We start from the raw sequence: 14859 nt of genomic DNA on the forward strand, positions 1-14859 counted from the left end.
TGGAAAGACATGTCTCTGGACATGTGATGACTTTCTTTTTACAAATAACTAAAATTCTGTGTATTAGAAGTTTACAATATTTAAGGAATTATAAAATTGTCATTGTTAAGGTTAGGTATTTCCTTCATCTCCTTGTCTTCCCTAAAATATATGTCCTTGTAATTATTTGCCTTCAAAGCATAAATAATTTTGACAGGTATTTGAGAATTTCTAACCCAGATGAGCTCATTAAAAAGTAATATGCAGAGTTCCCGTCATGGTGCAGTGGTTAACGAATCCGACTAGGAACCATGAGGTTGCAGGTTTGGTCCCTGCCCTTGCTCAGTGGGTTAACGATCCGGCGATGCTGTGAGCTGTGGTGTAGGTTGCAGACGTGGCTTGGATCCCATGTTGCTGTGGCTCTGGCGTAGGCCGGTGGCTACAGCTCCGATTCAGCCTCTAGCCTGGGAACCTCCATATGCCACAGGAGCGGCCCAAGAAATAGCAACAACAACAACAAAAGACAAAAAGACAAAAAAAAAGTAATATGCTAGACTGTGAGTTGGTAACTGAATTTAGATGATAGCTTCTTGGATGTTTCCTATGCTATTTTTCCCTACGTGAATTTAAAATATTGTACACATGAAGAATTTATATATCATACTGCTTTTTCATGTCTTTCTATTTGAAGGAATTAGCTTAATAAATTAAAGCCCAACTTGAAAAAGCAGATAAACTCAAAGAAACTATAACACAAATACCATCAAGAAAATCTGGGATAGAGGTAAGTAATATAGTTTGTTTGTAGCTAGCTAATTACCTTGTATAATACTTCTGCTTGGCAATAGTAAATGTATCTATATCTGTGTCAATGTGTCTGTATGTGTGTATGCTTATTTACTTGTTTTTAAATGTTACTTCAAATGTATTCTTTTATGTTCTATTGTGTCCTGGTAGAAAAAGGCCTTGGGCTGGGGCCAAAGAGACCCGGTTTTATTCTGGGCTCTGCCATTTGCTGACTGACCTTGCATAAGTCAAACTGGTCATTAACTTCTTCCCCCTCTGCAATGAGAGGCTTGAATTTAATACCCATTTTATATAAAATATTTTGTTCCAGGATTTGTTTGCTATCTATTGGTGAATAAAGCAGATGAAAAAACCTATCTGCATGAAGGTTTGTTTGAGTAGGGAGAGAGAGACAACAAATAATAAAAATAATAAATTATGCAGCATATTGGAAAGTTATACATCCTAGGCAGAGGAGTAGGAATCTTGAGTGCCAGATATGCTGTATGTCTATTGGTGTGTCTTTGGATGCACCGGCTAATTCTTATCAAAAAAGTGACATTGATGCAAGGAATTGAAATAAACAGTGAAACTGTGTATCTGAGTGAAGAGCACTGCAGGCATAAAGAACAGAGAATTTAAAGTTCCAAAGATTGGACACAGCAAGGAGACCAGTGTTGCTAAAGTAGAAATAAATGAAAGAGAGGAAAATACTGGGAGGCCTGATCATGTTAAGCTTAAAGTCATAGTAAGGAAGTAGGCCTTTATTCTGGGTGAGAGGTAACCTATTAAAGGTTTTTGAGCAGAAAATGTATTTTGACAGGACTATCCTGGCTTCTTTGTTAAGAGTAGATTGAAGGAGAATAAGAGCAAATGCTAGAGTCTAGATAAGTTTTGCAGTAATATACACAAATGATAGTAGACTTGACCAAGATAGTAGCTGAAGGGATGGTTAGAAGCAATTAGATATTGTATATACATAAATATTTTCTATGTATATTTTGGAGGAGAGATGACAGGATTTTTATGATGGTTTGTATGAGAGGGGAGTATGAACTAAAGAGAGGAGGCAAAGTAAATGCTGAAGTTTTTAGCGTGAGCATCTTGAAGAATAGAATGACCATTATTTGAGATATGGGAGAAAGAGCATAAGGTTTTGGAGCAAAGATTACAAATTCTGTTTTGGATATATTAAGTTGGGATATCTTTTATATATTTTTTCTTTTTTTGTCTTTTTTAGTGCTGCATACATGGCATATGGAGGTTCCCCGGCTAGGGGTTGAACTGGAGCCACAGTGGCCAGCCTACACCACAGCCACAGCAGTGCTGGATCCAAGCCATGTCTGCAACCTTACACCACAGCTTATGGTAACACTGGATCCCAAAGCAAGGCCAGGGACCAAACCCACATCCTCATGGATACTAGTTGGGTTCATTAACTGCTGAGCCACAATGGGAACGGCTGGGTTTGGATATCATTTAAATGTGAAACAAGCAGAGATTTCAAGTAGACAGATATAGTTGGAAATTGAGGAACTTGGGCTAGAAAAAGAAATTGAGGTGTTATTAGTATGTATATGGTATTTAAATCCATGATACTTGATAAAATCACCATAGGAGTAAATATAGATGGAAAAAGTACAAGGATTGAGTAGGTGCATTACAGTGGTAAGGGTTTATAGTGAGGTTTATAACTGATTTTAAAGGACTATTCATAAAGATTTAATTTATATATGAATATTGGAGGAGATGAGCATGTATAAAGTCATTTCATAGAATTTTCTTCAAGTTTAAATTATTGACTAAGATAACAGTATAGAGAGTATGTTATGAAATTGATTTTACAAAGTTGTGCTAAGCAATATTTTTAAAAAGTTGATAATTTGGTATTTCTATTGATTAAGGAATTGAGAATATACAAGTAGGATTAAAAAGTAGGGACTAAAAGAGTAACTAAAATTAGGTGTACTGTGTACATTTTTGCCAGATTTTTTTTTTCAAGAGTTCTTTTGGACATAATATTTTGTGCTCTGAAACTTGTGTGAGGTTCTGTAGTGCTAATTAGTTTAAGTACTAGATCTTACTGCAGTGTATCCTTTCAAGGTATAACCCCATTTTCTAGCTTTACTGCCAAAGCTTTTGTATAGGTAACCTACATGTCTCTTTGATATTTACATATGCTATTAATCATCCATGGCAGATATCACACTCTTGAGGCTATCTACTTTTCACTTTGTCTTTACCTACTTCATGAAGACTTTTTTTCTAATCCTTTTCAATAGTTGTAACCTTTTCCTCTTTTGAAACTTCAAGGCCCTTAAAATATTATATATTTGTATTCTTGTCATTACCCTCTAACTATACCTATCTCTTGATACTTGTCACTTTATATGAAAGGATTCTAAAACTATAGCTGAACTTCAGGGGATTCTTGAAATTGAAAGCAGTTTTCTTAAAATAATGAAAAGTAAGAAAATCTTGCCTAGATGTTGAAACAAATTTCATATGCAACAGTTATACAATCTATAAACACAGAAAATATAAGTTGTCTAGAAGTGCTCATACAATGAAACAGAAAATTTTCCATTCAAGTGATTATATATATGGGCTTGAAAAATAAATTGAAGTATATTTTTCTTTCTTTTCATTCTTAAATGACTTATTAAGTATAATATGCATTCTTTGTAGAAGTGTGAAAATGCAAAAAACATAAAGGAGAAAATTAAAATCCCCCCAAGCCCTATCATTCAGGAAAAATCCACTGATAAGTATTTTAAATTATTTCCCTCTGGATTTTCTTTCTTCCTTTTTCCTTCCCTTTTTTTTTCTTAGTGAATGGTAAACATTTTTTGCACAATTAACATAACAATGCAAAAAAAAGAGCAGTTCCACCTCACATTTTTAACTATTTGGATATTTCCTTCAAATTTCTATTATAAATATGTAAATACATGCATAATTTTACATGATTGAAATATTTTTCTTATTTCATCTTTTTTCTCCTCATTCTATTAGCAAAGTGTTATCCTGCTGTACATTATTTATCATTAAATGAGATTATAATTATATTAACATGTTGTGTTCCAATAATAGGATTTCTAAAATTTATTTAAGGAAAGGAGATCAAAGAAATTCAGAATGACCTATTTTTTCTTGTTAATTTGCCTGTGAAACAACAACAACAAAACTCTTAGTTATATTTCACTCAGCAGTTAATCAAAGCCTTTGTAATTCTTCCCAGATTCCCTGCTTTACTCTTAGAAGTCACTTTGCTTCCTGCCTCACTGGGAAAATAGGGATTATAAATTTGTATGTTTTCAGTGTCTGTTCTCCCTGAAAATTAATATATCTGCATCTTTCAAGTGGTAGTGGGAACAGTGTTTTCATTTCCCTTAAGGCCATGTTCTTTACCAGTGCTCTTTATCTCAATTCACTTTCTGTCCTCTAGAATCAATTCCCACCAGTTATGTATTCTCTTATATGGAATCTTCAGTTTCTTTTTCTCTGTTGGCCCCCTTCCCATTACTTGCAAATATGCTTAAGACTCTGTGTCCTTAAAACAAACAGACAGACCAAAATCACCTTTCTTTTCCCTGAGCAATTTTACCACCCTCCTTTGGCAAACCAACAGGAAATTGTGGTCTAGGTAAAGCAGCATGGGTAAGGGTTCAAAAGCAAGACCAAGATGGTATGTTATGGAGATTGTATGTTTTCTGAATGGCTAAAGTATGAGTGAGGGGATAGGAAGAAGAGATTAGATAGATAGATCAGGATCAAATCTCTATTCTCAACCTTACTGTATCTCCCAGTTTCATGAAGATTTCAGTTAATATTTTTTATAAGAATATGAGTTCCAAACATGTAACTGTAGCTCTGAGCTCTATGCTGAGCTCTAAACTGGAATTTTCAGTTGTCTACTAGACTTTTATGGCTGTACCATAACTTCAGAATGTATAAAATTATCCCCTCCCCCACTACATATATATTTCTCATTCTTTTAATTTCTACAATGACTACTCTAGTTCAATGTCTCATCATTTCTTGTTTAATATATTACAATAACATCTCCAGTTATTTCTTGTCATTATTACTTTGCTCATCAAAATGTCCTTTAATTTGCTACCAGATTTAATCTAAATGCAACTGTGGTATAGTTGAAAGAACCCTGGACTTGAGGAGTAAGAACCTAAGGCTGTCCTTTAGCTATTTTTTTTTTTAATCTTGAGACAAGATCCATTAATATATTGAGATCTTAAAAATATAAAGTTAAAATTTTTCTGAAACATGACTATATCTTTGCTTAGAAATCTTTATGTGGCTCTTAGTGCTTTTGCTGATGTTGTTTCCTTTATTTTGGAACACCCAGTTCACTTGTACACAATAAAGGATAAATTTCTCCATCTTTTGTGATCCAGTATTATCTTTATATTATTTAATCATTTAACCAAGATTTGTATAAACCCCCTATTTTTCCTTTCTTCCCCCCTTTCTGTAATTTTATTTATAAATTCCTTTACAACTGGAACTATATCTTGTTCATCTTTTCAGACATGTTTATACCATTGGATTGTATAATAATAAAGGTAATTCTGATTGTTATGTGTTCATTGATCAGGTGGAATGAAATGAAATAGAATATTTTTTTAAATCTGCAGTTTTTATGATTTACTAATCAGGTCAATTATGAGCATAAGTTTTCAGATTGTCCAGTTTCATTCCAAACCCACATAGTCTCATAAAATACATTAAACCAACAATTAACATTTGGGTTTATGTTTGTACTTATTAAAGTACTCAAGTATTGTCAGTTAAAAGGTGGATTAATTTTCATTTGGGTGAGAGAAATTTCTTATAATTGAAAACTAGATGACCAATTAAAGGACCATAGCCAACTTATTTTTTCTTTCAAAAAGTGACAGTGTTTACTAAAATGTCATTTTTACTAATTTATTTTACTAGGGAAATGGAGTACTGGAAATGGTACTGGAAATGGAGTAATGGAAATAGTATAGAAGTAGAAATAGTATGGGATTTTAATGTTAAAACATCTCAAATTGGGACATCATCATTTATTGCATGTGATGCTTAGAATTAGTAAAACATGGCTTAATGACACATAACATAACCCTATGTTACAGGATTGTTAAAATTAAGTAAGATATATAAAATATATCAATATTAATTTCTATCTGGAAAAGTTGTCTTGGTTTGTTTTTAAGGAGGAAAAATATAAAATGGTTTTTACATTTCATTGCTATTGTTGATGTATGAAATACATTATGAAATAACAAATGAAATAACATTTGTTGTCCTTGAATTTGTCTATTTTGTAACCATCAAAATAATTGAGATTTTTATATCTAAAAGAATTCTATTAGTGTGAAAAAATTCCAATATGTCAGTCACCTCTTAAAAAATGTCTAAATTTTCTCCATCCTCTTCTCCTTTCTCTCCAACCTGGCAAATGTAAAAAGACTCCTGCTTAAAAATATAATGCAAAGTTACATTGTCATAGCTAGTTTCATATGTAAGGATTATGAGGAAACAATGATAAAACAAGGAGGAGTTCCAATTGTGGATCAATGGGTTAAGAATCTGACTAGTATCCATGGGGATGCAGGTTTGATTTCTGGCCTCACTCAGGGGTTTAAGGATCTGGCATTGCTGCAAACTTCACTATAGTTGACAGGTGCCACTCAGATCCAGAATTGTTGTAGCTATGATGTAGGCATGCAGCTACAGCTCTAATTTGACCCCTATCCCAGGAACTTCCATATGCCATAGGTGTAGCACTAAAAAAAATGAAAAAAAAAATTTTAAAAAGGAAAGGAAAGTATAGAATTGAAGTATCACTTCATTTTATATTAGAGCTAGATACTCCTGACTCTAGAAGATATCTCCCTAGTGAAATTAAAATCAATAGTGATTAAGGATGTCCCCAAGTATTCCACTTTTAAAATCATGAATTGAACTGTAGTCTAGTCTGTGTTGCCTCATAATTTTTAAGTAATGATCCTTTACATTAATATTTATTTTCTCAAGTTTATATATGTTTAATATCTATTCTACCAACAATATTATGAAAGAACATTTAGGCAGATCATTATTATACCAATATGACAATAAATAAAACAGGCTTAAATAAATATGTGCCTCCATTCTAGATCATGCTCTAGAAGAATTTTAGGATTGACAGAGTGGCTTGAGTAACTTAAGAGATGTAGTCATGGAATATATTTTCAGTTTGTGTCTGGGTAATCATTTATTTTCTGAGTCTTGGTACTGAAATAATGTTTACACAATGGTCTCCTAAAGAGTTTGGCAAATCACTGAGCTAGAGCAACATTTCTGAATGCTATGGCTAGAGATACATTAGTGCTTTGAGGCTTTCAGTCTGTACAAAAACATAGCAATCACAGACAAAATATGAGATGAGAAAATTGGAAGAGATGTAACATGGCTTAAAAATCAAGATGCAGAGTTCCCGTCATGGCGCAGTGGTTAACAAATCTGACTAGGAACCATGAGGTTGTGGGTTCAATCCCTGGCCTTGCTGAGTAGGTTAAGGATCTGGCATTGCTGTGAGCTGTGGTGTAGGTTGCATATGCAGCTCAGATTCCTCATTGCTTTGGCTCTGGCATAGGCCAGTGGCTACAGCTCCGATTAGACCCCTAGCCTGGGAATCTCCATATGCCATGAGAGTGGCCCTAGAAAAGGCAAAAAACAAGAAAAAAAAACTCAAGATGAATTTCTCTGTGGATATGAAACTGAACAAAAACATAAAATAATGAGCTGGAGCTTCAAGGAATCCAACTCCCAAAATAGGCAGAGTGGCTAGAAATTGAGCTCATCTGAGATCATGGGAATTAATGGTCCTCTTACACAGCCTTTTTCTGTCTCAACCAAGTTTGATGACTCCTGTAAAAGGAGTGTGGAAAAGGCCTAGAATACTTAGGTTTATAGATCTGATGGGGTTTGGAGCAGGGTGCCCCAAAATATGCCAAAGTGTGATGTTGATTATTTTGAATTGAAGTTACCTGAGAAATAGCTGGTGTAAGAACACTATGACTTTCCTTTGTTCCCCTGAAAGCAGGAAACAAAGCTCCCATGGGATGGTATCCTCCCTATGCTAGGAGGTTGGAAGGCATCCTTATTGCCGGAGACAGGGAATTTGAGGCCAAGAAATCTGTATAAACGCAATTTGCTACCCAAAGCAAAAACCTTTTGTTTTGTCAAATCTTTACAAATAATTGATTCTTAAAATGTATATGAGCAGCCTCTGGGGCCTCCATAAGTACAAAATTAAATTTGTTTTTCTCCTGTTAATCTGTCTCATGTCAGTTTTATTATTAGAGCAGCCAAAGAACCTAGGATGGTAGAGGAAAAATTTTCTCCCCACAGCTCATAGGAAATTGTTTATAACAGGAGACATAGAGAAAGCAAACAACTTCGCAGCCATTATTTAGATTATGTGAAATATCCCCATTATCACTGTGTAATTATAAAAATGGGAAATCCTGATGGACTGAATGGAAACAGTAAAAACTACCAATTAGTGAATGGTAAGAATAGGCAGAGAGATAGGAGGGAAGGAAAAAAAAAAAAAACTTAAGATAACCTTGCACAACAAAATTCCAGAAAAGATCAGTTCACCCTGAGAAAGATATTAAAAAAAAATGGGGTACAAATACTTATTGCCAGTAAATTTAACATGATAGTGAAGTCTTAAAATGATTTTAAATTTAAGTATATTTTGTAGCTTCAATTATAAGAACAGAATAAGAGTCTTATGAAGAATAAGATATGTCCTGCTGAGTAGCATTGAGAACTATGTCTAGATACTCATATTGCAACAGAACAAAGGGTGGGGGAAAAAATGTATACATGTAAGAATAACTTGATCCCCATGCTGTACAGTGGGGAAAAAAAAGAATAAGATATGATGGAATAAAATGAGATAAAAGTGAAACAATAATAAGTGGATATTAAGAAACAATATTAGCTGAAGTAAATAGATAAAAACAGACAAACAAAAAAAAGAAACAATATTCTAGGAACTTTTGAAATGATATGGGAGAAATCATAGGCAGAACTGAATTAAGTAAAGAATTAATGAAATGAATAGTAACTAAAAATTATATCCAAATTTATCAATTACTGTATACCTATACAACTCTTCTAAATACTTGATATGTATTAATTTACTAGAACCTGAAAACACCTTATTAATTTATTTTAAAAATGAGGAATTTGAAGGAATTAAATGAATTCCAAGATAATATAATGATGCAGGATTGGAACATAGGCATTCTGGCTCTAGAGCCCACACCATCACACTGTGCTGTCTATGGCATTAGCCAATAACTCAACAAAGGAGAGATAAGAGAAAATATGTCAAAGAGTAGATGCAAGATATGAGGGTTAAATAAAAGCTGAAATTACTGAAATAGAAAACCAAAAACCTGTAGAAATTATAAAAACACCGAGTCCATTCTTTTAAAAAAAGTATTAGTAAAATAGGTAACCCTTTGGGAAGGCTAATCAAAGGGAAAAAATAGAAGATGCAAATAAATAGCATTAAGAATTGGAAAAAATGAGACTAACAAAGGCTTCTGTGAGTCCATCTAATGCTTTATAGGATTAGAAAAAGGTATTTCCTTTGAGCAGATGTAGTCCTGTGAATACCTTTTACAAATTAAAAAATAGCCTTGAGCCAGGATTACATCTTGGTGAACATAATGTAGTTTGGTATTCATTCTACTCACTGCTTTGGCTGAGTACTTGTGTGAAGTGAACAGCCTGCTTTCTGTGGACATAGAGATACGGTAGAGATTGTTCAGAAATCATGAAAATATTAAGAACAATAATTACTGCTTATTTCTTGTGATTTTAAAAGGTAAAAATTGAAACTTTAATAAAAAAATGAGAGATAAACAAGTGAAAGAAAAAAGGAAATAGATGTCAGTGATGACAGAATTTCAGAACACCACCTGATCTAGTGGAAGAATTTTCCTTCATTTCCAAAGGCTTTGAGTTATTTAGATTTTTTTTTTTTTGGCTGTCCCATAACATATGGAATTCCTGGGCCAATGAACAGATCCGAGCCATAGTTATAATCTGTGCCACAGCTGTGGCAACATAAAATCTTTCGACCCAATATGCCAGGCTGGAGATTGGACCTGTGTCCTGGTGCTGCAGAGATGCTGCTGATCCTGTTGCACCACAGTGGGAACTCCTGGAATTTTTAATGGTAACTTTGAATTGAAGCAATATACATTTTTTTTAAATGTTATTTTTTGAGGATACAGTTAATTTGTAATGTTATATAAGTTTCAAGTGATTCACAATTTTTAAAGATTATACTCCATTTATAATTACATAATACAGGGCTGTATTACCTGTGCTGTGCAATATATCCTTATAGTTTATTTATATTATATATATACTCTCTATCTCTTAATCCCCCACTCTTATCTTGCCCTACCACCCTTGCTTTCCCCATCTCTATTATCCAGTAAGGGAATAAGTAGAGATACTCTTTAAATATGAGACTTTATTAAGTAACACTAATTGATTAATTGAAGAAAAAAAAGTAGTGATAATAATTTTTACTGTCCACTTAATATTGTGTGAATATAAGATCAAGTTGTGTGGAATATCAGTAGCTACTTTAACAAGATTGTTTGTGATTTTATTGCTTTAAAGTCTTAGTAGATCTTTAAACTGAAGAAACATTCATTAAACACATCTGCTGCATAAGTGCTGGGCACACTCCCACAATGCCTGTTTGAATATTGGTGCTTTGTCATATTTTACTATTGTCTAGATGAAAACAATATTTGAAGTTTGCTTTTCTATTGTTTCTTAGAAAAAAATAAACTTTGTATATTTTTCCCACCTTTTCCCTGAAAAGATTATAGTCATTTTACATTAGAGCCAATAATGAAAGTTTGGGAAATGTAAGATAATCCATAATATTATGTGAAAACTAAAATCATTTTTGTGCTTTTTTAAGTTATAAAATATAAGCATTTAATAGTCTTTTATAATTTCAAAAGTTATCTCTGAATCTTGCCATAGAATGAAGACCAGTAAGAGGTGATCCTTGTCACATTCACAGAATGTGGCCTGTGAACACACCAGGAAAATATCTGGAATCTAAAGGAGGAAGAAGGAAGAGACAGACTGTATGTTCTGCATGTATCTTTTGTTTATTAATCAAAATTCCTTTTTTTCCTCTTGGGTCTTTCTTTGCATCAGACCACAACTGAGCCTTGAAAAACATGGGTTTGAGCTGCAAAAGTCCACTTATGTGCAGAACCTTTTCAATGAAATACATACTATAATACAACACAGTCTGTGATGGTTTGAGTTCATGGATGTGAAAGTGTAGATATAGAAGATTGACTCTAAAGTCACACTAATATTTTCCACTGCATGTGGGTTGGTGCCCTTAACTTCTGCATTGTTCAGTGGTCAACTATGTTTTAGAATATTTTCTGAAATGTAGCTTTATAATGCCAAAATTATAAGGTTGCAAGTAATGTTATTACTTTTATTGTAAGTTATATCCCTTTACCTTTTACAAAATGAAATCTAATTCAACTATAGTTTTCAAATGATTATGGATATTGAATGTTTAAGGCAATTTTAGTGTACATTTCTTTGATGTTTTTTCTAGATTCTTTTTACATAATTATCATTGCTCTTAGGGAAAACCTTTGTCCCATAAACCTATTACCTGTGTTAGCTAATTTGAGATTTGGTGATGGGATATCCATATACAGCAATATCTTAATTATCTAATTGCTGTGATCCTTTATAAACCTAATTTTCTTTGTTAGATACAGCAGTTAATTTTTAGTACTACCTTTAGGCTCCTAAAATGGCAAAAACAACAGATTCATTTTTCCCATTAGGTTTTCTGTTTTAAATTTGAAAGGTCATACAAGTGGTGATTGGGTCTACAGAAGATTTTTTCATTTAGGATTTTTCTGTCAAGTGTTTATGATCTGCCTGTTGAGTGCCTATGTTTCTGGAGATAGTAATTGATTTGTTCTGCAAATAGAAGTGAAATGGATAACTCTTCTAATGAAATGAGAGGTATTAGAGGTTTGGAAGGGAGATGTGGCAGGATAATTGTAAATGTTTGAAGTGTGTGAAATGGTAAAACTGGCTAGGGATTCATAGATACATTGCCAGATGGCATTATGAATGTTCTTTTTGAATTGCCTACTACTGACTAATCTAGGTGTAGGAGTAAAGAGGGTAGACACATTCACTCAGAATTGAGGTTTGTTTTTGGCGTATAATGAAATAGAAAGGGGTCTGGAGCCAGGGAATGATTGAAATCAGGGAGCATGAGATGTAAGCTAGTGAATACAGGAAGAGTAATATTGGGAAAAAATATTTGCCACATGTTTCCAAAGATCTCAAATAAGTTGAAGAGTAGGTTTTATTTGGAGAAAGGGAAAGTGAGAACAGTGTTGGAGAGATTTGATTTGATTTGTGGGAAATAAATAGCACATTTCTTTTCCACATGTAGGTGTGGGGCCAACTGACAGGAAACCCTAGAATTTATTTAGATGAGAATCAGAACATCAGCTTCATTTGTGATAGAGCTCTTTGAAGTGGGCTTGCTAATACTTCACTTTTGTGTTTGATATGCTTCCCAGATTCCTGGATAATTGCTGATGTCCCTCCACAGCTGTAGGGAATTTTTACTACAAGGAGGGGAGGAGCAGAGAGGAGAAAATAGGACAAAAGGCAATTCTGCCCTTTCCTCAAAACTCATAAATCATATAGTGTTAAGATTCCACCCCTGGGGAAGAAGAAAGTATAGGGGCAGAAGAGGTAGAGAGTATTACTCTAATGGAAATTCTTATATATGGAAGCAGATAGAATAGGAATAAACAGAAAGGAGAGACTATGCTACATAGTGGGATTTTTACATTTAATATCAGATTTATAGGTAATTGAGACTCATGTTTTCACTAAACTAATGATGTTCATTTGTTGTAGCCTTCAACTCATGAGGAAAAAGAATGGGTCAAATACAGTCATGATAATCTGAACCTAAATGATTCAGTCAAGAATGAAAAGATGGGGAGTTCCCATCATGGTGCAGTGGTTAACAAATCTGACTAAGGACCATGAGGTTGTGGGTTCGATCCTTGGCCTTGCTCACTGGGTTAAGGATCTGGCATTGCCATGAGCTGTGGTGTAGGTCACAGACATGGCTCAGATCTGGCATTGTTGTGGCTGTGGTGTGGGCTAGTGGCTACAGCTCCAATTAGACCCCTAGCCTGGGAACCTCCATATGCTATGGGTGCAGCCCTAGAAAAGACAAAAAGACAAAAAAAAAAAGAAAGAATGAAAAAATGGGAACAGCAGAAAAAATCAAACTTTTTATGAGCATGGCCTCTAAGGTAAGATATATTCTGTATGATACCTTTGAATTTTGAGAAGCTGGTTACTCAGTCTATAATGATCTGCTTTTCAGAGACAGTTGGTTCTATCTAATCTTGATTTGTTTTATTAAATTAAACCCTTTGTAGATATACTGGAAACATGCATTTTGGAATTGATTTGATTGGGCAGTATACATTTGGGATTTTGTTTCATTGTTGTTGTTAGAAAGAACACTTTAATTTTGTAATGTATTCCATGAAAATGTTATTTATATATTTGATCTACTGTTTAAGGGCCAGACTTCAGATTGACAATATGCTGCTAGTTAGGTTCCCAATCTGTTTTGTCTTGATGTTTCTCCAGGTCTTCATAATTATGCCATAAGGTATATATTTCAAGTAATATATTATAGATTCCAGAGAAGGTATCTTGGAATAATCTTGTCTATTTATATTAAAATTGTATATTTTTTTGAAAATGTACATCAATATTTCATGGGTAATAGGATGAATTTTTCTTTCAAATAGCATTCTTTGTTGCAGACCCTTACACTGCAGTCCTTTTAAGATACTACTATTAACATTTTTTATGAAAGAGACATATTTAGGTCTATAACAGGGTTTGACCCACTGGAAAAATTCTGCTCACTGGATGTATTTACAGATAAAGTCCTAGTGGAACACAGCAATGCACCTTTGTTTACATGTAGTCTAAAGTAGTTTTAATTTTATAATAGCTAGGCTGAATAGTTGTGACAGTGATTTTATAACCCACAAAACTGAAAATATTTACTATCTGGCATTTTAGAGAAAAAAATGCCCATTCTTGCTTATAATACCATTGGTATGATACTGTTTGGTGGTGGAGTCTGAACCTGGTATCTGAGGGACAGGAGGCAGACTTTTTTAACTGTACACCTTACTAAACTTTTATTTTTGTAACTCTGTGAATAAATTTTGTAAATCTTGAATAAACCTGATGAAAAAATTAACTTTTTAAAAAATTTTTTAGGGTCATACCTGTGGCATATGGAGGTTCCCAAGCTAGGGGTCGAATCAGAGCTGCAAATGCTGTCCTATACCACAGTCACAGCAACATCAGTTCTGAGCAATGTCTGCAACCTACACCATAGCTCATGGCAACCCTGGATCCTTAACCCACTGAGCAATGCCAGGGATCAAACCTGCAACCTCATGGTTCCTAGTTGGATTTATTTCTGCTGCACCACAGCAGGAACTCCAAAAAAATTAAGCTAATGAAAACCAAAATATCAGTAACCATGGTATCAGTGTATATGTATGTATGTGTTAAAGGTAGTAAAACAAACTTGAGTTTAAATAGAAATGATTATTCTTCTCATCACCAAGAATTGTGTGGCATTTTAAATTTAGCTCATTAAGATCATTTTTTTACCTCTCTTTATTTTGGAGGAAATACTGGAAATCATCTAGGGTCTGGAAATTCAGTGCAGAAAGGACAGATTTTTATGAAAATTTCCTTATCAGAAGGGGAACAGATTATTTTATGTGGAAGTCTGAACTAAATATAGTTTTAGTAATCTTATAATCCATTCAAGTTTATATACAATATAAAAAAAGCCCTGTTAACAATCATAATAATAATTTATTAATATAAAAGTTGTTTATTGAGCACCTAATTTATGTTAGATACCATTCTATGTGC

The 14859-nt window shown here is 33.6% G+C and overlaps 1 pseudogene; it reads left to right on the top strand.

The window, feature by feature from the left end:
• LOC125112145 (CWF19-like protein 2) overlaps nucleotides 1-14859 on the top strand; it is a 76946-nt pseudogene that overhangs the window by 18840 nt on the left and 43247 nt on the right.

The sequence above is a fragment of the Phacochoerus africanus genome, chromosome 11 (assembly GCF_016906955.1).
Source record: "Phacochoerus africanus isolate WHEZ1 chromosome 11, ROS_Pafr_v1, whole genome shotgun sequence".
In the NCBI taxonomy this organism is placed as follows: domain Eukaryota; kingdom Metazoa; phylum Chordata; class Mammalia; order Artiodactyla; family Suidae; genus Phacochoerus; species Phacochoerus africanus.